We start from the raw sequence: 26,161 nt of genomic DNA on the forward strand, positions 1-26,161 counted from the left end.
GGCCCTATTTTGGTGTTTCCAGTCATCAATATTTACTGCATATCATTAGTGTGCTAAATACCACTCAATTGAATGGGTCACAGAGTATTTTTGAGGTAGAAATAAAAATGTTTCTCCATTCTCCAAGAAAACTATTCCTCCTCAGTTCTTCTCTGTTGCTACATATGTTATCTCAGCCAGTCTTATTTATAAAAACAATATCTTTTCTATTACACATATCAAGAGTTCTCATGTAAATACTCATGCCTGTATAAACCAGTCAGCTAATAGTATTGAGCAGCCATCTACAAGGTGTGATTATTGAACCACCAGCATCAGAATCACCTGAGGTGTTTGTTTAGCCCAGGCTTGATGACTTAGAATCTTCGAGGACTGAGACTAACTGCTAAAGTTTTTAACAAACACTGAAAGCAATTCTTACAATACTAAACTTTAAGAATCAACAGTGAAGGCTATGAGGAAAGTAAAAGTCTACCAAAAAGGCCCTACAATCTAGTTGAGATAATATAATATATACATAAAACAGTGACTTTTAAAATGTGCTATGGAGAAATTTCCAGAATTAAAATGGAAGAGTAAATATAGCATCTTCTACTACTCCTTCTACTCTAAGAAATTATCCTGTAGCAAAGATAATGACACACAAGAATGCAAAACCCATTTCCACTGAAAAAGGAGATGCCTGAAACCTTGAACTACAATATATGTGGAGGTACAATGAAGGGCAGGAAGACTGATAAAAAAATGTCAGATGGCTACAGACCTCAGAAAACATCAACAAAATCAGTTCAGTTCAGTTGCTGAGTCGTGTCTGACTCTTTGCGACCCCATGAATTGCAGCACGCCAGGCCTCTCTGTCCATCACCAACTCCCGGAGTCTACCCAAACCCATGTCCATCGAGTTGGTGATGCCATCCAACCATCTCATCCTCTGTTGTCCCCTTCTCCTCCCGCCCCCAATCCTACCCAGCATTAGGGTCTTTTCCAATGAGTCAACTCTTCACATGATGTGGCCAAAGTATTGAGTTTCAGCTTCAACATCCATCCTTCCAATGAACACCCAGGATTGATCTCCTTTAGGATGGATTGATTGGATCTCCTTGCAGTCCAAGGGACTCTCAAGAGTCTTCTCCAACACCACAGTTCAAAAGCATCAATTCTGCGGCGCTCAGCTTTCTTCACCGTCCAACTCTCACATCCATACATGACCACTGGAAAAATCATAGCCTTAACTAGACGGACTTTTGTTGGCAAAGTAATGTCTCTGCTTTTAAACATGCTATCTAGGTTGGCCATAACCTTCCTTCCAAGGAGTAAGCGTCTTTTAATTTCATGGCTGCAATCACCATCAGCAGTGATTTTGGAGCCCAAAAAAATAAAGTCTGACACTGTTTCCACTGTTTCCCCATCTATTTCCCATGAAGTGATGGGACCAGATGACCATGATCTTAGTTTTCTGGATGTTGAGATTTAAGCCAACTTTTTCACTCTCCTCTTTCACTTTCATCAAGAGGCTCCTTAGTGCTTCTTCACTTTCTGCCATAAGGATGGTGTCATCCGTATATCTGAGGTTATTGATATTTCTCCCGGCAATCTTGATTCCAGCTTGTGTTTCTTCCAGCCCAGCGTTTCTCATGATATATTCTGCATATAAGTTAAATAAGCAGGGTGACAACATACAACCTTGACGTACTCCTTTTCCTATTTGGAGCCAGTCTGTTGTTCCATGTCCAGTTCTAACTGTTGCTTCCTGACCTGCATACAGGTTTCTCAAGAGACAGGTCAGATGGTCTGGTATTCCCATCTCTTTCAGAATTTTCCACAGTTTATTGTGATCCACACAGTCAAAGGCCTTAGAAAGCATCACTACGAACAAAGCTAGTGGAGGTGATGGAATTCCAGTTGAGCTATTTCAAATCCTCAAAGGTGATGCTGTGAAAGTGCTGCACTCGATATGCCAGCAAATTTGGAAAACTCAGCAGTGGCCACAAGGACCGGAAAAGGTCAGTTTTCGTTCCAATCCCAAAAAAAGGCAATGCTGAAGAATGCTGAAACTGCCGCACAATTGCACTCATCTCACATGCGAGTAAAGTAATGCTCAAAATTCTCCAAGCCAGGCTTCAGCAATACGTGAACCGTGAACTTCCAGATGTTCAAGCTGGTTTTAGAAAAGGCAGAGGAACCAGAGATCAAATTGCCAATATCCGCTGGATCATCGAAAAAGCAAGAGAGTTCCAGAAAAACATCTATTTCTGCTTTATTGACTATGCCAAAGCCTTTGACTGTGTGGATCACAATAATCAACAAAATACACTTGGACTATTAACTTAGGGAAAAAACCAAGACTCTTTCATTTGAAATAAGAGAATAAAGGATGTGTATTGGCAGCAATGCCTCCCCTCATCCTGATTTATTGTGAAAGAGAAGTAAGTAAAGGCACAGTTGGAAGAGGAACAATTCAGACATGCCATATATGCAGGAAGCACTCTGTTTCTGAGGCAAGATGGAAAAGATAGATTCTGAAATGTGAGCAGACCTGCAACCACCAGTTCCTCTTAGAAGTAAGCTGAAGGAACCCATCCACATAACCTTTGTGTCATGAGAATTCCTATTGGGCTGGAACATGGTTGAGTGGGGGCTCTCCTCAGCATAAACCTTTTGTAAGTTGCATATGTTGGAAAACTTTTCTTTCAGAAATGAGTAGCCAATCAAAAAGGAACCAGCATGCAAAGATGCTATAAAAAAAAAGAGAAAGGAATAGGACATAATAGCAAATTAAAATTCTCATTAAAAGAAATGTTGCCATTAATGGATGGACATAGAGATTGTCATATTGAGTGAAATAAGTCAGACAGAGAAGGAGAAATATTGTATGACATCCCTTATATGTGGAATCTAAAAAGAAATGATACAAATGAATTTATTTACAAAACAAAAATAGACTCACAGAGAATGAATTTATGGTTGTCAGTGGTAAACAATGGGTGTAATGGATATTTAGGGACTTTGGGATGGACATGTACACACTGTTGTATTTTAAATGGATAACCAACAAAGACACATGGAACTCTGCTCAATGTTATGTGGCATTCTGGATAGGAGGGGAGTTTGGGGGAGAATGGATACATGTATATATATCTCGGAGTCTGCTGTCCACCTGAAACTATCACATTGTTAATTGGCTATACTTCAAGATAAAATAAAGTTTTAAAAATTAAAAAAATGTTGCCATTAAGCAAAAGAAAATTTTAACCAAATTTATCAGTTCGGTTCAGTCACTCATTCGTGTCTGACTCTTTGTGACCCCGTGGACGGTGACACGCCAGGCTTCCCTGTCCATCACCAACTCCTGGAGCTTGCTCAAACTCATGTCCATTGAATCGGTGATGCCATCCAACCATCTCATCCTCTGCCATCCCCTTCTCCTCCTGCCTTCAACCTTTCCCAGCATCAGGGAAAGGTTTTTTCCAATGAGTCAGTTCTTCGCATCAGGTGGCCAAAGTATTGGAGTTTCAGCTTCAGCATCAGTCCTTCCAATGAATATTCAGGACTCATTTCCTTTAGGATTGACTGGTTTGATCTCCTTGCAGTCCAAGGGACTCTCCAGAGTTTTCTCCAACACCACAGTTCAAAAGCGTCAGTTCTTCAGCGTTCAGCCTTCTTTATGATCCAACTCTCACATACATACATAACTACTGGAACAACCATAGCTTTGACTAGAAGGAAATGTATAGCTATAAATTTAAAAAGCTAAGGGTGCAACTTGGAAGAGGATCTTTGAAATGAACTTCTGTTGTTTATAAGCTACCCAGTGTATGGAATCTTGTTATAGTGACCTGAATGGGTTAAGACAGCAGGGTTATTTGTGGTGGTGGGGAGTTGGAAGCACTCTGGTAATGATCACCAGGAGAGTGAATAAGTAAAAACTAGTAAATGCATAGCATGCAGATGTATGCCACATTGGAAGCAACTAGTTAGATCTAAGCAACAGATTATATCTAACTGGTTAGAACAAAGCAACATGGATGGATCTTAAAAACTTGATGCTAAGTGAAAAAAAGAAAAAGATATGTGATCATTACCATGTATGTTCATTAAGAAGTGTATACATATAAACAATGCACATTTAACAAAAACAACTAACTGATATACATTTAACATAGGTTTGTGTGAATGATTGCCTACTGGGGATAGGAATATGAACAAAAAGGAAGAAGTAAATAAGACTGGCCTTGTATGTGTCAACTATGTTAACAAGTATGATTAACTCAACTTTCCTCTCTTCACTTGAAACTTTTGAAAATAAAGCAAAATCACAAAAAGAATTCAAATATTAATTGAAAGAAGTAGGAGGAAACAAAAGTAAACTATCTCAAAAATGAAGGCAGGCTTGGAAATAGCACAAAGGAGAATAAACACTTATTAAGGAAAACAACAGAAATAAAATATTTTTAAAGTGTCATGGAATACCAGATTGAGAAAATCAGGTAAAATGAAATAGAAATAAATGAACTGTTTAAAAAGATTAGAGAGAAAATTATGTAGATGCAAGAGAGACTGAAGAAATTCAATATATGCATAAATAAGAAAGAAAACCAAGAAAATAATATAGATATTGAGACAGAAAAGAAAGCTTACATAAATATTGGGGGGAAAAGCAAAATCTGAATCAAAGGATTTTATATCCAAGAATTCAATACCAGAGAAACGTATTCAAGTACAAATGTAATAGACAAGATATTTTAAAATGCAAGCAATATGGTTTTCATTGGCCCTTTTATAGGACATTAGTAGAGAATGAACTTTAGCCAACCATGAATTTAGAAAAAAATTTAAAAGCTGGCAGTGATCCTTGAATCCATTTATCTGTAGAATTAAGTCTAAAGCAAATTGTGAGAATTATGGTCATAGAAGAGAGTGTATTTTTAAAATCCTGACAATACAGCAATAAAACAACCAATAGAAGATGAAAGAAAAAAGAAATAAAGTAAACATTACCAGATTCAAATTCATAAAGCAAGAACTACAGAAATTCAAGAAGAAATCAACAGAAACCTTGACTAATCATGTCATAAAAAATAGCAAAATGAGTAAGGATAGAGAAGACCTAAGTAACATAGTTAATGAGGTAGGTTATATGCATACATATATACATATGTATTTATACATTTTATATAAAGGTATAAATATATGTGAATAAAAATATTTCTTCTCTTACCCATGGACTAGTCAGAAAAATTGGATATGCATCAAAATGGGCTTTCAACAGTCCTGAGAATTTTGTGTCTCACTCCCTTTTAGTATAGCTGGCTTCTCTTTTATTTCTTTTACATATTGAACTTCCAGATGTATTAAAAAAAAGTTTGAAAACCACTGCAACACACACACACACTTAAACAACAATGTAAAAATATTTATTTTATTTTACATTTAGAATGCACAGTCCATGTGCCCAATATATGGACTGAAATGCTCTAAAGTAAATGACCTACGTGACCCTGATGACAACAGAGACATTTTCAAAGGCTATCTCTGCCAGTAAGGAATTTGAGAAGTTTGATATAAATATGGATCTTTTTTTATAGGTAGGGTACCTGTAGTGAAAGAGGGAGTTCAGTTCAGTTCAGTCGCTCAGTCGTGTCCGACTCTCTGCGACTCCATGAATTGCAGCACGCCAGGCCTCTCTGTCCATCACCAACTCCCAGAGTCTACCCAAACCCATGTTCATCGAGTCGGTGATGCCATCCAACCATCTCATCCTCTGTCGTCCCCTTCTCCTCCTGCCCCCAATCCTACCCAGCATTAGGGTCTTTTCCAATGAGTCAACCCTTCCCATGAGGTGGCCAAAGTATTGGAGCTTCAGCTTCAACATCCGTCCTTCCAATGAACACCCAGGATTGATCTCCTTTAGGATGGATTGATTGGATCTCCTTGCAGTCCAAGGGACTCTCAAGAGTCTTCTCCAACACCACAGTTCAAAAGCATCAATTCTGCGGCGCTCAGCTTTCTTCACCGTCCAACTCTCACATCCATACATGACCACTGGAAAAACCGTAGCCTTGACTAGACGGACTTTTGTTGGCAAAGTAATGTCTCTGCTTTTAAACATGCTATCTAGGTTGGCCATAACCTTCCTTCCAAGGAGTAAGCGTCTTTTAATTTCATGGCTGCAGTCACCATCAGCAGTGATTCTGGAGCCCAAAAAAGTAAAGTCTGACACTGTTTCCACTGTTTCCCCATCTATTTCCCATGAAGTGATGGGACCAGATGCCATGATCTTAGTTTTCTGAACGTTGAGCTTTAAGCCAACTTTTTCACAAAGAGGGAGTAGGGATGCTCCAATTCTAATTCACAACAGAGGAGAAGTCTGATGCTCCTTGCATCATTCGTCAGGCGAATCTGTGACCTGAGCTGTATAAGAAAGATTCTTTTCCTGGTGTAAGAATGGAAGTTATTGTGGTCGTCAACATTTTTTGTGCTTATGTTCTTAACCATCACCAGATTGGACAAAGACAAAGCAGTGTATGCAGTCTGGTCTTATTCTAATGAAGTCAGAAGGCTAGGTTATGGGAACCTGTTAAATAGATGTTTTGAGATCAAGGACTTTCGGGAATGAAAGGACTCTCAGAGGCCCAACTTGCTCAACGTGCAGGGGCCCAAGAGATTGTGCTTTCTTGTCTGTGCTTTCTTTTTTTCTAGTCTGATGAAACATCTGAATATACTGAGCTTGAAACCACAAGGGAAAGGAAGGGCTTTTGTTTCAGGAAGTGAAGATCTCAGGCTCTAAGCAGCCACGCAAACTGAGCTCATGGCAACTTCTCTGAGCTTAATGGAATTATAGATTTGAGGAGTTGCTGTACTATTTTGGTAGAATTAAAGTCCAAGTTTCAGAAAACACATATTTTAATGAATATGAACCATACTTTAACTTTCTGCTTTTGGTGTGCAAACCTCAAGATGTTGTTTGAATTACCAAGTATCTCTCCTATCTATGTACTTGGTTATAAAAGAGATTTAATTTCACAGACCCAAAAGGAAACTGTGCTATCAAAAAAGACACAATTATAATTTGAGAAGTGGCGTATGAGTCACAAAATTGTCCTAAATTTCTGTCCACCTGGCTCCTTTTAATGAAACTGCTGAAACCTAGGCTGATAACAACTATCAGTAACACAAATATGGAGTAGAAATTCAGGATACACTAATTAAATACTGTCTGACATCTCAAGAATTGTTCAGTTGCATACATAATGACATTGTCACTGACATAATCAAAATTAATCAACGAGTTTTGCTTTAGGTAAATATTTTTCAGGACTGGAAATACTCTGACATCATTCCCATGTGAGATATATCTTGCCAGACAGGCAGACACTTTTGGCTGCAGGGAATGGGCATCTGTCACCAACTGCTTGAGCCAGCAATGCTAGCTCAAGGCCCAGATGATTCAGATAATTGTAGAATCTGACCTTGAGGAAGCAGTGTGGGAAATATCTAAATATTGCTTAGCATGATATTTTATAAAGAGTAAATGAACAATACAGTTCTTAATTAGTCTATCTCTTGGGGTCTTGAAATTCCCAGCATATTATAATTATGTGGCTTTGAGTAAGCCTAGCCGAAAGTGAGTCATCCCTAGTTTTAATAGGCTATATGCACATTTTTATTAACAGTTGATAATTTTGAAAGATTCTTTTTATATTAGCCTTAAAAATTGACAATTTTGAATACCATCAGGAGAGAATTCAGGCCATACTCATATGAATTCCTCATTACCCATAAAATATGAACATCATTATTCTAAAGAATTATAGAGGACTTGTGGTGAGAGCCTACAACAGATGCACAAAAACCAAAAATAAAATTACTCAAGCATATTGCAAAAGAAAATCATCAATTCACAACAGAAAAAACAAAGAGAAGAAATAAACAGAGAATAACTACAAAAGCAACTAGAAAACAAGTAATAAAGTGGCAAATAGGTACATAACTATCAATAATTATTTTAAATGTCAATGGACTAATTGGTCCCATCAAAAGACAGAATGGCTGATTGGATTTAAAAAAAAAACAGGACCCATTTATATGCTGCCTACAGGATACTCCTTTCAGAGATAAAGACACCTACAGACTGAAAGTGAAAGGATGGGAAAAGAAAGCAGGGTAACAATACTCATATCACACAAAATAGACTTTAAAACAAAAGCTATATCAAAAGACAAAGAAGGCCATTATATAATGATAAAGACATCAACACAAGAAGAAAATATTACACTTATTAACACATGTGCACCAAATACAGGAGCTTCCCTGGTGCCTCAGCTGGTGAAGAATCTTCCTGCGATGTGACCTTGATTCAATCCCTGCTGTGGGAAGATCCCCTGGAAAAGGGAACGGCTACCCACTCCAGTATTCTGGCCTGGAAAATTCCTTTAAATATATAAAGTAAACATTAATAGACATAAAGGGAGAAGTTGATAATTATACAATGCTAGTAGGGGAATTTAACTCCCCACTTACACCAATGGATAGATCATCCAGACAATAAGGCAACAGTGGTATTAAATGACACAATAGACCAGTTGAACTTAGTAGATATCTACAGGACATTACATCTAAAACAAGCAGAATACGCATTTATTTAAGCAGTGCTCCTGGAATGTTCTCCAGGATACGTCACATAGTAGGCCACAAAATAAGTCACAACAAATTTAAAAGGATAGAAATTATATCAGGCATTTTTTCACAATATAAAACTAAATCAACTGCAGAAAGAAAAATGAGGAAAGTACAAAGACATGTGAGCCAAACAACATTCTGCAGTTGGTCGATAAAAGAAATCAAAGAGGAATAAAAACATACCTTGCAAAAAATGAAAATAGACACAACTTTCCAAAGCCTATGGAATGCAGTAAAAGTAGTTCTAAGAGGGAGATTTATAGCAATACACACCTTCCTCAAGAAATAAGAAAAACCTCAAATAAGCAACTTAACCTACCACAGGAAGGAATGAGAAAAAGGAGAATAAACAAGGCCCGAAGCCTGAAGAAGGAAGGAAATCATAAACATCAGAGAGGAAATAAATAAAATAGAGACCTAAAAAACAATAGAAAAGACCCATGAAACTAAGAGCTGTGTTTTTTTTTAAAGATAAAATTGATAAACCTTTAGCCAGGCTTACCAAGAAGAAATGAAAGAAGACTCAATAAACAGAATGAGAAATGAAACTGCTATGGCTTCCACTGGGGTCAGCGTGACCACTAGGGCTCAACAAATGAATCTCCTGGAATTCCAGACAATGTGGGAGATTATCTTCAGGGCATCTCCTGCTTCGCCACCAATAGGAATGACTTCCAGAGGAACTTGATCCTCAGTTTGGAACTCTTTGCTGCCAGAGTATGGCTGGCCAGGAATTTGAGAGACATTGACCTAATACCACTTCAGCCTAGGATGTAGCCATAAAGACACGTGGAACTCCGGTGCTGTACTTGAACCTTCCAAAAACAGAGCCTCCAATCTGTGACCATCACAGGACTTGCTCTGATGGCAGTTGAAGTTTGATTCAAATAGACACCTTCCCTTCTCAGCCTGACTTTCTTTTCTTTGCTGAGTCCACTCAGAGCATCCTTCGCTGGTCAGCAGGCCCGTTTCAGCTAAAGTGTTGTCCTCTGTTCTGTAAAGTTTTGTGGTGGGTGGAGTGTGTCTTCAGGCATGTCCAACTCTTTGCAACTCTTTGGACTATAGCCTGCCAGGCTCCTCTGTTCATGGGGTTTTTCAGGCAAGAATACTGGAGTGGGTTGCCATTTCTCCCTCTAGGGGATCTTCCCGACCCAGGGATCAAACCCATGTCTCCTGTGGCTCCTGCATTGCAAATGAATTCTTTACCTGCTGAGCCACTGGGGCCCTGTAAAGGTCTGTACATAGTTCTTAATTATCTGCAGGGGATGATCTTTGGTCTTGCCCTGAGGAATAATCTAGGGGTATTTTAACAAATTAAGTAAAACTGTCCCTGTATGCAGATAACACAATACTATACATAGAAAATTCTGCTGCTGCTGCTGCTAAGTCGCTTCAGTCATGTCTGACTCTGTGCGACCCCATAGACGGCAGCCCACCAGGCTCCCCCGTCCCTGGGATTTTCCAGGCAAGAACACTGGAGTGGGTTGCCATTTCCTTCTCCAATGCATGAGAGTGAAAAGTGAAAGTGAAGTTGCTCAGTCGTGTTCGACTCTTAGCAACCCCATGGACTGCAGCCCACCAGGCTCCTCCATCCATGGGATTTGCCAGGCAAGAGTACTGGAGTGGGTTGCCATTGCTTCCTCTGATAGAAAATTCTAGTCTCCACCAAATAACTATTAGAACTAACAAATGAATTCATTAAAGTTGCAGGATACAATATTAGTATACAGAAATCTGTTGTTTTGTATGCACTAAAAATGAACTATCAGAAAGAGAAAGCAAAAAAATTCCATTTAATATTACATCCAAAAGAATAAAATACTTAGGAATAAACTTAACCAAGGAGGTGTAAGAACTATATCCTGAAAACTAAAAAACCTGACGAAGGAAACTGAAGAGGATACAAAGGAGTGGAAAGCTATTCCATGCTCTTGGATTCAAAGAATTAATATCATTAAAATAGCCATACTACCCAAAGTAATTTATAGATTTAATGCAGTCTTTATCAAAATACCCATGACTTTGGTCACAGAACTGGAACAAATAATCCTAAAGTTTATATGGAACCACAAAAGACCCTGAATTGCCAAAGAAATCTTGAGAAAAAAGTGAACAAAGCTGAAGGTATCATCACCCTTCCTGACTTCAGACTACTGCAAAGCCACAGTAATCCTAACAGAATGGTACTGGCACAAAAACAGACACATAGATGAATGGCACAAAATAGAGCCCAGAAATAAATCCATTTGCTAAGTTGAATTAATATATCAATAGTAAAGAGAGCAAGAATATACACTGGAAAAAAAGTCAGTCTCTTCAATAAGTACTGCTGGGAAAACTGGACACCTACATGTAAAAGAATGAGATTACAACATTTGGGGGACTTCCCTGGTAGTGCAGTTGATAAGAGTCTGCTTGCCAATGCAGAGGACATGAGTTCGATCTCTGGTCCAGGAAGATGCTGCAGAGCAACTAAGCCCATGCACCACAACTACTGAGGCCACACTCTAGAGCTTGCAAGCCACAAGCTCTACTGCAACTACTGAAGCCTGTGTGCCTAGAGCCTGTGCTGTACAGCAAGAGAATCCACCACAATGAGAAGCCCATGCAGCACAACAAAGAGTAGCCCCTACTCACCACAACTAGATTAAACCCATGCAAAGCAGCAAAGACCCAGTACAGCTAAAAATAAATTAAATAAATAAAAAATTTAAAAATAACATTTCCTCACACAATATACAAAAATAAACTAAAAATGGATTAAAGACCTAAATGTGAGACCCAAAACCATAAAACTCTCAGAAGAAAACAGACAGAACACTCTTTGACATAAATGATAACAATATTCTTTTGGATCCATCTCCTAAGACAAAAAAAAAAAATTAAAATAAAAGCAAAAATAAACAAATGGGACCTAATTAAAATTGAAAGCTTTTGTGCATCAGTGGAAACCATCAACAAAATGAAAAGACAACCTACTAAATGGGAGAAAATATTTGCAAATGATATGACCAACAAGGGGTTAATATCCAAAATACTAATATGTAAACAGTTCATACAACTGTTTATACAATAAAAAAAAAAAAGCCCATCAAAAAATGGGCAAAAGACTTGAACAGACATATTCCAAAGAAGACATACAGAGGCTAACAGACATGTGGACATATATTCAACATCACCAACTGTTAGAGAAATACAAATTAAAACAACAATGAGACATTGGTTCACACCTGTAAGAATGGCTATCATCAAAAAGTTTACAAATAACAAATACTGGCTAGGATATGAAGATAAGGGAACCCTTGTACACTGTTGGTAGGAATGTAAATTAGTGCAACCACTATTGGAAAATAGGATGGATGTTCCTCAAAAAACTAAAAGTAGGGACTTCCCTGGTGGTCCACCTTCCAATAGAGGGAAAGCACGTTTGATCCCTGGTTGGGGGACTAAGATTCCACATGACACAGGAAAATCAAGCCCATGTATTGCAACTACTGAATTTGCACACCACAAGTAGAAAGAAGCCCATGTGCCACAACAAAAAGATCCTGCATGCCACCACTAACACTTGATGCAGCCAAATAAATAAATATTAAGAAAAAAACAAAAAAAGCTAGAACTACCATATGATCCAACAACTCTACTCCTGAGTGTATATCTGGAAAAAAGAAATGAAAACACTAATTTGAAAAGATGGAACACTTCAGTGTTCATTGCAGCACTATTTGACAATAGCCAAGGTATGGAATCAACCCAAGTGTCCATCAACAGATGAATGGATAAAGAAGGCATGTTACACATATATAATGGAGTAGTAGCCATAAAAAAGAATGAAATTCTGGCATTTGTAGCAATGTGGATGAACCTACAGAACATTATGCTTAGTGAAATAAGTCAGATAGAGAAAGTGATATCACTTACATGTAGAATCTAAAAAAATTAAAATAATACAGACAAATGTATTTGACAAAACAGAAACAGACTCACAAATATAGAAAGCAAACTAGTGGTTACCAGTGGGGAGATGGAAGGGAGGAGAAGCACATTAGGGGTATGGGATTAAGAGAAACAAACTACTATGAATAAAATAGATAAACTACAAAGATATATTGTACAACACAGGGAATTATAACCATTACTGTGTAACAACTTTTGATAGACTATAATCTATAAAAATACTGAATCAGTATGCTGTATACCAGAAACTAATATCATATTGTAAATAACTATACATCAATTAAAAAGATAATAAATATTTTAAAATAATAATTTTGCCTTTCCTTTTGGTCTGATCAGTATTTTACATAGTTTCATGCATATTTTGATTTTTATTCTACAGCAGGTCTGTTATTAAGATTTCCTGAGAAAGAAATCCAAAGAGCTGAAGAAGGAAGAATATTTTGTATTCTGTAATACAATAAATAGGCTTTAATGGGGTTAGTTGACTCTTAAAATGGATCTATTAAGTCAAGAAAATTGCAGATTTCAGAAATGCCATAGTTAACCATTTTAGGGAAAGTGGGGGAAGAGTGATCAGAGGCTATAGCAGTGGCTGGAAAGGGAGGGGGACAGGCTGCCCAAGAAAGAGGAAAAGCAGATGGAGTCCCTGCTGCTTCCTATAGGGGTCATTACCTTCAAACCTGTCAAGATGTCAAAGCATTAACAAGATTAAGAAAAAAAAAAACAACCAACCATAAGGTAAAAGAGTTTTCCTCTAAAACAGAGGTAGTTTTTGATGTAAGATATGTAAAATTTCCCATGAGGTGATGCTTTTCTTATTAATGAACACTTCAACCCCCCCCACCTCCACTCCCAACCAGTGTCAGGAAATGCACAGTGTCCTCCTCAAGTTCTCACCCCTAGGCCATTGCCTGACTAGTTATATCTGCCTAAATAACAGAGGTAGGGAAACCCAGGCTGGGCAAAGTCAGAATACATAGAATTTCATTTTTGTATTTATTCAAGACACTTATTCACTGACAAGGTAACTCAAATGGAAAGGCTTTGGGCATATGCAAAAATGGAAAGTGATCTCCACTCAGGGCAAGGAGCCTCCTGGAGAGAATTGTGCCTTATCAGTGTTGCAGACCTCTGTTTGAAAAGCCAGCAGATTTCAGTCAGGGACATAAGCCCAGGACAGCATAACCCTGTGCAAAATGCAATGGAACATAAGTAATGCAGCAACAAGGATCAGATCAGTAAAGCTCCAGACAAGTGTGGAGGCTGATTTTAAATAAGATCTTTCTTTTAAAATTATTTTTAACACTTTAGACTTGTCCTCCAGAAAGATTGTACATGTTCCTTAAGGGAAATTACTGTAATGTGGAAAACTGGGGACAGCTTGAATGTCCATCCAAAGGAAATGAGGAAATGGCAAAATCAATCATGACATATCCACTCTCTGGATCTTAGGCATCTGCTTAAAAGAATGAGTTTGAGTGAGGTAAGCCAGAAAGAAAAACACCAATACAGTATACTAATGCATATATATGGAATTTGAAAGATGGTAACGATAACCCTATATGCGAGACAGAATAAGAGACACAGATGCATAGAACAGTCTTATGGACTCTGAGGGAGAAGGTGAGGGTGGGACGTTCTGGGAGAATAGCATTGAAACATGTATATTATCATATGTGAAACAGAACACCATTCCAGGTTCGATGCATGAGACAAATGCTCAGGGCTGGGGCAATGGGATGACCCAGAGGGATGGGATGGGGAGGGAGGTGGGAGGGGGGTTCAGGATGGGGAACACATGTAAACCCATGGCTGATCCATGTCAATGTATGGCAAAAACTACTACAATATTGTGAAGTAATTAGCCCCCAACTAAAATAAATAAATTTATTAAAAAAAAAAAAAAGAATGAGTTTGAACTCAAAATCCTGAAAGGGAAAATGGCTATTTTTTTTTAACAAAAAACAAGTATCAGAACAATGTGTATATGATTCTAACTTTGCAAATTTTCTGTTTTGGCAACATTTCCATTTTGTAAAACAAATGTATTAGATTCAATCTTTGTGCACCTTCCCAGATTTCCTTTACTGTCTCTTTTTTTTGAAGATAACCTCAACACCTCTATTGCACCTTGACCACAACCATTGCCTTCACTGAGCTCCCTGAGATGGCTGGAGTTCAATGAAACCTTGGGCCTGCATAGCTCTTGCTTCCTATACACTGAATGCTATTGACATCAAGTCATCACTTGAAATGCCAGCTGCTGCTGCTGCTGCTAAATCGCTTCAGTCGTGTCCGACTCTGTGCGACCCCATAGACGGCAACCCACCAGGCTCCCCCATCCCTGGGATTCTCCAGGCAATAACATTGGAGTGGGTTGCCATTTCCTTCTCCAATGCATGAAAGTGAAACGTGAAAGAGAAGTCGCTCAGTCGTGTCCGACTCTTAGCGACCCCATGGACTGCAGCCTACCAGGCTCCTATGTCCATGGGATTTTCCAGGCAAGAGTACCGGAGTGGGTTGCCATTGCCTTCTCCATGAAATGCCAGACTGTTACATAAAGGAATTTTCTTCCTGAGTGGCTGCCAAGGGCTGAAAATATGGAGAGTTACCACTAGTATGGGGGCTTCCCAGGTGCCGCTAGTGGTAAAGAGCCTGCCTACCAATGCAGGACACATAAGATTCCTGGGTTGGAAAGATCCCCTGGAGGAGGGCATGGCAACCCACTCCATTATTCTTGCCTGGAGAATCCCATGGACAGAGGAGCCTGGTGGGCTACAGTCCATAGGGTTGCACAGAGTCAGACACAACTAAAGCAAATTAGCATGCACACATGCACAGTCCCACTATGAGGTGAAATTCAGCCAATGGAAAGTGAGAGCCAGGAGGCATATGAACAGAACAATGTCCTCCCCTTGCTCCTGGTAGTGGGCCACTCTGAAGTGTGATTGCTTCTTGCAGCCTTTCCAGACATATCTGCTGCTCACCTGCTATGTCTCTGCCAGGCCTGTTGTGAAATGTGGCCAGAGCAGTGACACATCACATCACATTGCTTTGCATCTTTCTTACCCCACTTCCGTTGTTTCCTCACCTTCACCAACTTCAGTGTGCATTTTCCAAGTGAAGTGGCCACAGGTTAACCCTTGCTTCTGCTTCTCTAGGCTAGAAGACCCAGGCCAAAACCACGAGCAAACTAGATATTAAGGCTCTATGTAAATTTGTAGTGAAGGTATCAGACTTTCATAGAAATAACCCTTTGATTGTAAATTCATAGACATGTGAGAAGGAGACACTTCAGATTAAGCAGTGGTTAGCTGTTGCTGCTTACATTTTTAACATGTATTACTTTTATATATTTACCTAAACAGTAAGTTAATACCATAAAGTCATGCCATATTAACAAGCCTAGCACACAATTCCCTGCTTTACTCCTTTCCAGGCAATATATTATTGTATTTCTCAGGCAAAATCAGTTTATAATATTCTTAAAATTTTTTAACTGTGTGACAATTGTTCCCTTGTCACCTTGGGAACACTAGAGACAAGCCAAAAAAGTCCAGAAAAGAAGACCAATGCCATGATATCATGAAGTCTGTGTATTAAGCAACAGTGAAGACTCCTACCCCCAAAATTCTTGGTTTGTGAGATAATAAATGTGCTCACTGTTTAAGAAACTTTCAATTGGGTATTCTGTTAGTTGCCTTAAAACCATTCTGGAGGATTGTTTATATATGTATGCATGTATGTGTGTATCTGACTTTATACATATAATAATATATATATTACCATGATATACATGGTGTCATAAAGAGTTAATATTTGTCTTATTTACCTTCATGTCTTCTGCTCCTAACATGGTACCTACACAGTGTAGGAAGTCAACAAACATTTCTTGAATTGAACTAACAAGTCTCATTCATCTTAATCTGTAATTTGCATATTACACATCCAGTGGGAGGCTATAAAATAAAGAGAAGGTAAGGTACACAAAATAAAATCTGAATCACTTCCCATCCAAAAAGCTTAAGCCTATCAGTAAAGTTAACAATAACAAAAACTGCATTATTTAAATCATATCATATAGCACTGTCTGAAGCTCAACATTCAGAAAACTAAGATCATGGCATCTGGTCCCATCACTTCATGGGAAATAGATGGGGAAACAGTGGAAACAGTGTCAGACTTTGTTTTTTGCGGCTCCAAAATCACTGCAGATGGTGATTGCAGCCATGAAATTAAAAAACGCTTACTCCTTGGAAGGAAAGTTATGGCCAACCTAGATAGCATATTAAAAAGCAGAGACATTACTTTGCCAACAAAGGTCCATCTAGTCAAGGCTATGGTTTTTCCAGTAGTCATGTATGGATGTGAGATTTGGACTGTGAAGAAAGCTGAGCGCCAAAGAATTGGTGCTTTTGAACTGTGGTGTTGGAGAAGACTCTTGAGAGTCCCTTGGACTGCAAGGAGATCCAACCAGTCCATCCTAAAAGAGATCAGTCCTGGTGTTCATTGGAAGGACTGATGTTGAAGCTGAAACTCCAATACTTTGGCCACCTCATGCGAAGAGTTAGCTCACTGGAAAAGACCCTGATGCTGGGAAGGATTGGGGGCAGGAGGAGAAGGGGACGACAGAGGATAAGATGGCTGGATGGCATCACCAACTCGATGGACATGAGTTTGGGTAGACTCCGGGAGTTGGTGATGGACATGGAGGCCTGGTGTGCTGCGATTCATGGGGTCGCAAAGAGTGGACACGACTGAGCGACTGAACTGAACTGAAACGATAGCAGCAAAATTTAAAATGGATAAACAACAAGGACTACTGTATAGCACTCTGCTCAGTGGGACTCTGCTCAATGTCGTGTGGCAGCCTGGATGGGAAGGGAGTTTGGGGGAGAATGGATACATGTATAGGTATGGCTGAGTCCTTTTGCTGTCCACCAGAAACCATCTCAACATTGCTAATTGGCTATATTCCAATATAAGAAAAAAGTTAAAAAAATAACAATAAAGGATAGCAGCAAACTGCAGTGAGAATTAAAAGATTACACTCCTATTTCCATTTATTTCTAGATATAGCCGATTAAAAACAGCTCGTAAAAGAATTCTGTTTTGGGTAGGGTAATCATAGTATTTGAAGAGTACAAATAGGATAAGACAACAGAATGTAACAAGGCACCAACAAAGAGTTAAGGTGGGTGGTGGAAGCAGTTGCTACTCCAGTGAGACCTATCATTTCATGATCTAGATCAAGGCTCTCATTCTAAACCCAGTCTGTCAACCCTTGCCTTTAGTAGCTTCCGAATTGCAATAACAAAACTTAGCCAACTTTAAATTACAGACATGGGTGGGAAAAACAGTTGACACAGACAAATGATATTCATTTATGCAATTTTTATTATCCTAGTACAATGTGCCAGGAAATGTTCTAAGTGCTTGAGATTCAGCAATGAGGCAAAGAGACAAAAACCTCCACCCACATGGAGTGTATCTTCTAGAATTGGGGGGGATGGGTTGGGAGGGACAGTAACCAAAAATTTCAGAAATTCATTTTAGTCTTTAATGTCCTAGCAAGGCTAGCTCTGAAAAAACTTGTCAAAGCAGCAAGGTTTTGTTGTTTTCTTCCCCACTGTCTGACCTGTTTTGTACCATGATTCGCAGCTTCCACACTGCAGCTTCCTAACTACCTATTCAGGGTGATGAGTCTGGTCAACTGAATCTCAGGAGGTCTTGAGATAGAGCCTGCTAATCTATTGCTGTTTCATTTTGTTTCTAAGATGCTCTCCAGATGGTTCCAATGATCAGCCAGCCTGCTTCAGGTCTTTCTCTCCTCCTTCTAAGCACCCAGCAACATTTACCGAATCTGTGTCTTTTCCCACAAATATGCTCACTGCATTCCACGGCGGTGCTGTTAGCTCAAACTCACATGTTACTGTATTTTAATAACTTCGTAATACTAAGGGTCTCTGATATTTGCAGAGTGCTTTTGTATTAACAGAGCATTTTCATGTATGGTCACCCTTTGGTTCACAATCTTACCCCCAGAGATAGGCAGGGCAGGTTTTATTTTCCCCCTTCTACCCTGGAGAGACTCAGAGCAACTGAATTGTTTTCCCAGGGCCGTTCAGCTGGGAAGAGCCGAGTTGGCTCGGGAATCTTTCCAACCCCTTAACCCTACTGCTTTCACAGTCCTTTGTGCTGTTCTCTCCAGACGAAAATTTGAATTATTTTGATAACATCTCATCACAATTCTAATGGTGGAAATGCTAGGCGTCAGAGTGGGGTGATGGGAAAAAATTCTAAGGCACATATCTTTGCTATCTTAAATCAACTAGATAGATTTTCTGTTCTGCCTTCAGGTAGAAGTAATGCTGTCAGAATCAGTATCAAGTAACAGATATATGACTAGTTAGACTAAGTAATACAGCCCATGTTTATTGGCAACTGGGCTCCTTTCTGTCCCTTTGAGTACTGCTTCTGGCTCCAGGAACCATCTACTCCTCCCCCACACACCCCTCCACTCCAAGCGTCAGCATCCAGACATTACCATTCTTCCCTACCTCCTCCCTACAACCAATATTGCTGGAGTGACCATATAACTTATTGTATGGACCAGAGCAATTTGGAGAGAAAAAGAGGACACAACAGATTAATAATTGTCAGGACAACTTGTGTAAAACAGGACCCTACTCATCACCTCCCAATAAAAGGAGAGAACTTTAAAAAAAAAAAAAAAAAAACTGACTGAATTAAAGTTTCTTCTTCTTTCTTGGTCTGCTTCTGATAAAGGTGCCAGTACCTACAAATGTATCTTATGTCACACAAAAAAGAAAATATTCCTGAGAAGTTGCATGCTATATGATCATAGGAAAGCTAGCAAGTTAAGTGTGTGAGCGTGCTCAATCATGTCCGACTCTTTGCAACCCCATGGGTTATAGCTCCTCTGTCCATGGGATTTCCATGTTAAGGAAACTTGTGAATTCTTTGGAAATGTAAAAACACTCCTTTCACGATGCACCTTCTCATTTCTTACATAAGATTGTAAAATTTAAATTTTCTATAATAGCTTCCTACTAGATAGTAATCTATACTGTCCAGTTCATTGTAGTAGAATATTTAAATCCCACACAGGTGCTGTGGAACAGCATCATATGGATCATATCTACCAGGAGTCTGTCTTGTCAAAGTCTAGTCCTGGATCAGATCCACCCTAGCAACAAAATCCTTACTCACACAGCGTTTGTTTTGTGTTTTAATATTGTAAAATAACATACATTCATTCTGAAAAAATTTTAATATAGACAAGTTCAAAGCAGGAAAACAAATCACCCACAATCATCACCTCTCAAGTAACTATCATTACATTCTGGAATATTTAATTCCAAATATTTATATCTATACAACTTTTTTTACAACGATTACAACTTATTTATAATAATAATACATATAAATTGTACCCTGCCTTTCTCTTAAATATTATTCCTTGTATTTCTGGTGTCATTATAAATTACTTATAAGCATGTGTGTGTGAGTCGCTCAGTCATATCTGACTCTTTTCAACCCTGTGGACTGTAGCCCACCAGGTTCCTCTATCCATGGAATTCTCCAGGCAGAATACTGGAGTGGGTTGCCGTTCCCTTCTCCAGGGGATCTTCCCGACCCAGGGATCAAACCCAGGTCTCCTGCATTGCAGGCAGATTCTTTACGGTCTGAGACATCAGAGAAGCTCATATAATCATAACTTTATGTAAGTAATCTATTATGTGGTGAACATCTTGTTTCTTTAACTATTCCCAGCTTGTCTGGCATTTAGGTTGTTTACAACTACTTCTTCTTTCAACTACTTTTCAACTACTGCATTCAAAAACAAAGACCATGGCATCCGGTCTCATCACTTCATGGCAAGTAGATGGGGAAACAAGGGAAACAGTGACTTTATTTTCTTGGGCTCCAAACTCACTGCAGATGGTGACTGCAGCCATGAAATTAAAAGACGTTTGCTCCTTGGAAGAGAAGCGATGATCAACCTCGACAGCATATTAAAAAGCAAAGACATTACTTTGCTAACAAAGATCTGTCTAGTCAAAGCTATGGTTTTCCCAGTAGTCATATTTGGATGTGAGTGGGACTATAAAGAAAGCTGAGCGCCAAAGAATTGATGCTTTTGAACTGTGGTATTGAAGAAGACTCTTGAGAGTCCCTGGGACTGCAAGGAGATCAAACCAGTGAATCCTGAAGGAAATCAACCCTGAATATTCATTGGAAGAACTGATGCTGAAGCTGAAGCGCCACCTGATGTGAAGAACTAACTTATTTGAAAAGACCCTGATGCTGGGAAAGATTGAAGCCAGGAGGAGAAGGGGAAGACAGAGGATCAGATGGTTGGATGGCATCACCAACTCGATGAACATGAGCTACAGCAAGCTCCTGGAGTTGGTGATGGACAGGGAAGCCTGTGCTGCAGTCCATGGGGTCACAAAGAGTCAGACATGACTGAGTGACCAAGCTGAACTTCATCTTATAAATAATGCCATAATGAACACTTTATACTAAAAGTTTTCTCTGTACTTCATGTCATTTCTTGAAGCTAGATTCTAGAAACTGAAATTATCTTAAAACATATGAACATATTTAAGATTCTTGCTACATATTACAAAAGCTGTCCAACAGGTTTTTATCCAGTTTACAAATTTTTATCCATATTCAACAATGATTATGACCCTTAGCAGCACAGAATATTTTTATATGTAAAACATGGTATCTGTTTTTTGTTTTGTATTTTTTTTATTTCTGGAGAGGCTTAGTTCTCTCTCATATCCTGGCTACCTAATTGTATATTCTATCCTATGAATTGTTTGGTTGCATCTTTTTCTCACCAGAATTTTTACTAAAATCACAAACTAGAAATATGTATAGTATACCTTAAAAAGTTCTTTATGTTCAGACAATAAAAGTAACAAAGATCCACTAAGAGTTATTATATGTATAACTGATTGGTTTTGCTGTATCCCTGAAACTAACATAACATTGTAACACAAGTATACTTTAATAAAAAAAAATTTTTTTAAGAATTATTACATGGATTATGGAATGAGAATAATATACAATTTTCTACAGAGAAGAATTTAAACATAAGTATTTAAGCAACAAATTGTAGAATTCAGTGAGATGTTGATATTAATTTCCATCCTCATCAAGAACTGACAAATCTCTGAGCCAAGGAGGCAGTGAAGGCACTGCTCTTAACCCTGCACAGCGTGTCGTGTTCTGTATTCATAGTCTTATTAGTTTCCTGACCTCCTCTGTTTGAATGTTTAATCCTTTATGTCTCCTTTAGTAGAAGCTGAAGCAGGTGTTATTGCCATCTTTACAGATATGAAAACAAGGGTTCAGACAGACATGTAACTAGCTCAAGATCACACAGCTGGCAAGGAGTCAAACCCTTTCTGATTCAAAAATCTCATGTTCTTTCCATTAAAGTGCCTTTAACCTAAAGTCAGATGTTTAAATGCATTCAGGGAAATGAGGAAGCAAAGGACCCAAAAAATTTACTAAAATAGAAGCTATGAAGTGAGATTCCTTAGCCAGGCTACACTGAGCATCAGTAACAAAAGTACTCATTTGCTCTACATTACAGTTTTCAATTTTTGTAAAAATTCCTGCCTACTTCAGCTTCATTCTCTTAGGCACTGTTTTACATTAAAGGTAGTACAGCACAGTGAGTAAGAGCGCAGGCTAGGAAACCCGTGTCTGTGTTTTAATCCCAGCTTTGCCATTTGCCACCTTGTAGCCTGGCAACATTACTCAGACGCTCAGTGCTCTCCATTTCCTCATATGTTAAAACACAAAAATGAAAAATAGGGAAGTGATGATAATAGTAATTGCCACACAGAGTTTTAAGGAGGAGTAAATGACATATTACATATAAAGCAATTTAAGTCTGCCTGGCACATGGCAAATATTTGAGTAATGATACTTGTTGCTGTCATTATATGTATTAACTCATTTAAACTCATTAGAACCATGTGACTCATGACAACTCTACTGTGATCCCCTTTTTACTGATAAGAAAACAGAGACTTTATACATATTGTGAAAGCATAACTGTAAGGCGCTATTCAAATCTTAAAAGGATCCCCTGACTGTAGGGGTGAACCAGATTTGGAAACAAACAATACAATGTGTTTCCACATCAGTGAAATACAAACAGTTAAGGGAAGTAAGTTATATTTTGCATCGGAAACAAAATTAAGTAACATTAGACACTAGCATATAAAGCTTTTTTGTCAGAACTGAGTGGGCAAGAAATATTGTAGATAGTTTTAAATAGTTCTTTTTTTATGGTGAAGTTGTGGAAGAAAAATACCATCACTAATCTTAGAGGATTGACAGGGATGTTGACAGATGCTGACAGTCTCTTCCTTTGTGCTGTTTAAATACCACTTATCTCTGTTCTCAATAGGCTTAAATGCTTCATTTCTGATGCCTATGACTCATATTTGTAAATAATAAATGTATGAGACACATATTTTGTGCATCAGCATACACTTTCATTTTGAATGAAAACACTTTTTTTTTTTAACAAATCAATCTTTATCCTGAGAACAACCATACATCAAAACCCTAGGGAAAGTCAATATAATGTCAATATTTTTATGAGCACTGTCTTTAAGAAATACAACATTAAGGAAAACAGTTACTCTTATCTTCTTTCTCCTACTTCCCAAATGTAGGGGAAGACCTTACCAAGGGATGGCCTCCCACTGGGTCCCAGGAACTCTAGCCTGACTCAGGGGGACACGTAGGCAGGGACTGGAGATGGCTGCAAACATGGAGACCTTGAAGGATTTGCCAGTGAGTGGCAATCCACCTGTGAGACACCTAGAGAAAGAGGAGATGGTAGTCAGCGAGGAAAAATGGAAAATACAGACATGAGGGAAAACAAGGGGAACAGACACAGATAGAGGACTAAAATGGTATGAAAGCCAGCAGACAGGTAAACTTCACCTATCTCAAAAGAAAATCAGGCTGTTGAAGAGATCCCTGGGCTGTGGAGAAGATAAACGAAATAGTTTATTTCTAAGAGTACTGAACTGTTAAGTCTGAGCTGAGAGGTATAACGTATGGAGAAAAATCACAAAACTAAGCCTCTTAGGTAGCCTGTTGCTTTGTGTTTACAATAAGTACACACTCTACTGGACTGCAACCAACTGACTTATCTATATATATAAACTTGACCTGGGGTTTCTCCCACTTCTCATCTGTGGAGTGGTTTAATCACTAGGACATCTATGTTTGCAGATTTGCAGAAGTAAATGTTATCATCGAACAGCCTGCATGTGACCTGAGTATTTCTTGTATAGTTTAGCTTCCTAGATTCATTTCAGTCATCCTTGAGCGCCGTGAGTTTCAAATTAGTGTTGAGCCTCCCTGAAGAGTCAAATAAATATTGGGTAGAAAGAAGGGAAAAAGATTCAGAGGGGTGGGGATGGAGCATGGGCCATGGGAAGGGATCAGGTTTGTTAATACACCTCAGAAAGGATGAATCTTTTCTCTGACAAGACTCTCTGAACACTGACCCCCCAAATTCCCTGGGTCTGTGATATCTTACACTTCCGTATATACAGAATGGGCCTTCCCCAGTGGCTCAGCGGTAAAGAATCTGCCTGCAATGCAGGAGATGTGGGTTTGATCCTTGGGTCAGGAAGATCCCCTGGAGAAGGAAACGGCTACCCACTCCAGTATACTTGCCTGGGAAATCCCATGGACAGATGGAGTTGCAAAGAGTACGACACGACTGAGCATGTATGCATATACAGAATGTAATTGCTCTCTGGCTGATAATGGCTTGTCTATATGTCAGTCTCCCCATCTAGACAGTGAATTTCTTGAAGGCAGAGAGGGAGTCTTATTCATCTTTGTACTCCTAGCTCCTAGCACCAAGCTTGGTGCATGAATGCTACTCAATATCTATTTGTTAAACAAAGGAATCAAATGCTCAGATACATTTTCCCCTTTGAAACATTATTATTTATGAAACTTTTTAAAGCCTATAAAATTAGGTGGAATGCATTGTTTTGTGCTCAAAATCCCTTCAGTCTAAATGGAAGTCAATGGAAATTTATGTGATCTGATTATTTATAATGTCACCAAACCTCCAGAATTGGACACAGACTGGAGAGTAAACCCAGTTAAAAGAGACAGAGGGACATACGAGTACTTTGCACAGTGTATGATACATTAATATAAATAAATTTAAAAGCTATTAAAAAATACATATCTTAGAATTAACCCTTAAGTAGGTATTCTTAATTTGGGGTCCATGAAGCCTTAGCAAGGCCAGGCATGGACTTCAGAGGACATGTCTATGCACCACACTCACAAAATCAAAGTCAAAATTAGGTATATGAACGTGCATTTTGCAAGGGAGATGATGCATAGCTCTTGTTAGATTCTCAAAGGTGTCTACAATCCAAAACACACAGTCTGTTAATGCAAAGAGCAACTTGTAGAGACATGAAAAGAAGTATGCCCAAGGATGTTCATCACAGCATTGTTTGAAAGTAAAAACTGGAAACTATCTAAATGGACTTCAATACAGGGGGTCAAGCGTCTACATAAAACATATATGATACGCAGCATGTATGTCACAGCCCAGTGTTCAGTAAGAGAGTTGATTACCACACAGCACATATCATGTGGTTTCACTTATGAAAAATAATATGCATGCGTGGGAAATTCCTTGGTGGTCCAGGCTTTAGGACTTGGTTCTTTCATTGCCAGGGGTCTGGGTTTAATCTCTGGTCAGGGAACTAAGATCTCACAAGTCAAAGGTGCAGCCAAAAAGAGAAAAAATGCATGTGTATCGAGACATAGAATGATTCTGGGAAACCAAATGTTAATAGATACTGTTGATTAGTGGAACTTGGGATATTCTTGTCCTTCCTTTTTATACACTCTGAATTATTTGAATTTTTATATTGAGCACATTGTCAACTTAACAATAGTAGGGTTTTCTGGAATTGGAGAGCTTATTTAGAGAAATGTAAGAAAGACAGAATCACAATAGGCAACTAACAGAAAGTTGGAAATTGTTAACCTTAACAATGACGTCAAAAAGATCACTGATCTGTGCCAAGTAGACAGCAGAGTAAGATAAACTGTAAGGTTGACGCTGTATGGTAATTACTATGTCCAAGTTTGCATGCCCTATGTTTGTGTGCCCCAACTCTGTGTGACCCCATGGACTGTAACCCACCAGGCTCCTCTGTCCATGGGATTCTACAGGCAAGACTACTGGAGTGGATTGCCATGCCCTTCTCCAGGGAATCTGTCCAAATTTAGGCAGGGTTTAAAGGAAGTGACAAGTTGTCTTAGAAGATCCTATCTTCATCTAGCTCACCGTGAACTGTTTTTTCTGTGAAGACACAAGAGCTCCGGACAGGAATAAGATGTGTGCGAGATGACGTATGCAAGATGCAGAGATAATTGCATATTTTTATGCAATTGTTATTATCACATG

The 26,161-nt window shown here is 38.7% G+C and overlaps 1 long non-coding RNA gene across 1 annotated transcript in view; it reads right to left on the minus strand.

The window, feature by feature from the left end:
- Positions 1-6,885: 6,885 nt before the first annotated feature.
- The window catches only part of LOC145545364 (uncharacterized), a 109,387-nt gene continuing 90,111 nt past the window's right edge, over positions 6,886-26,161 (minus strand). Inside the window, exon 3 of the long non-coding RNA XR_014082024.1 lies at positions 6,886-8,430. This is a non-coding gene — a long non-coding RNA (uncharacterized LOC145545364). The remainder of the gene's footprint in view (positions 8,431-26,161) is intronic.

The sequence above is a fragment of the Giraffa tippelskirchi genome, chromosome 4 (genome assembly GCF_054371585.1).
Source record: "Giraffa tippelskirchi isolate mGirTip1 chromosome 4, T2T-mGirTip1v1.2.pri, whole genome shotgun sequence".
In the NCBI taxonomy this organism is placed as follows: Eukaryota; Metazoa; Chordata; class Mammalia; order Artiodactyla; family Giraffidae; genus Giraffa; species Giraffa tippelskirchi.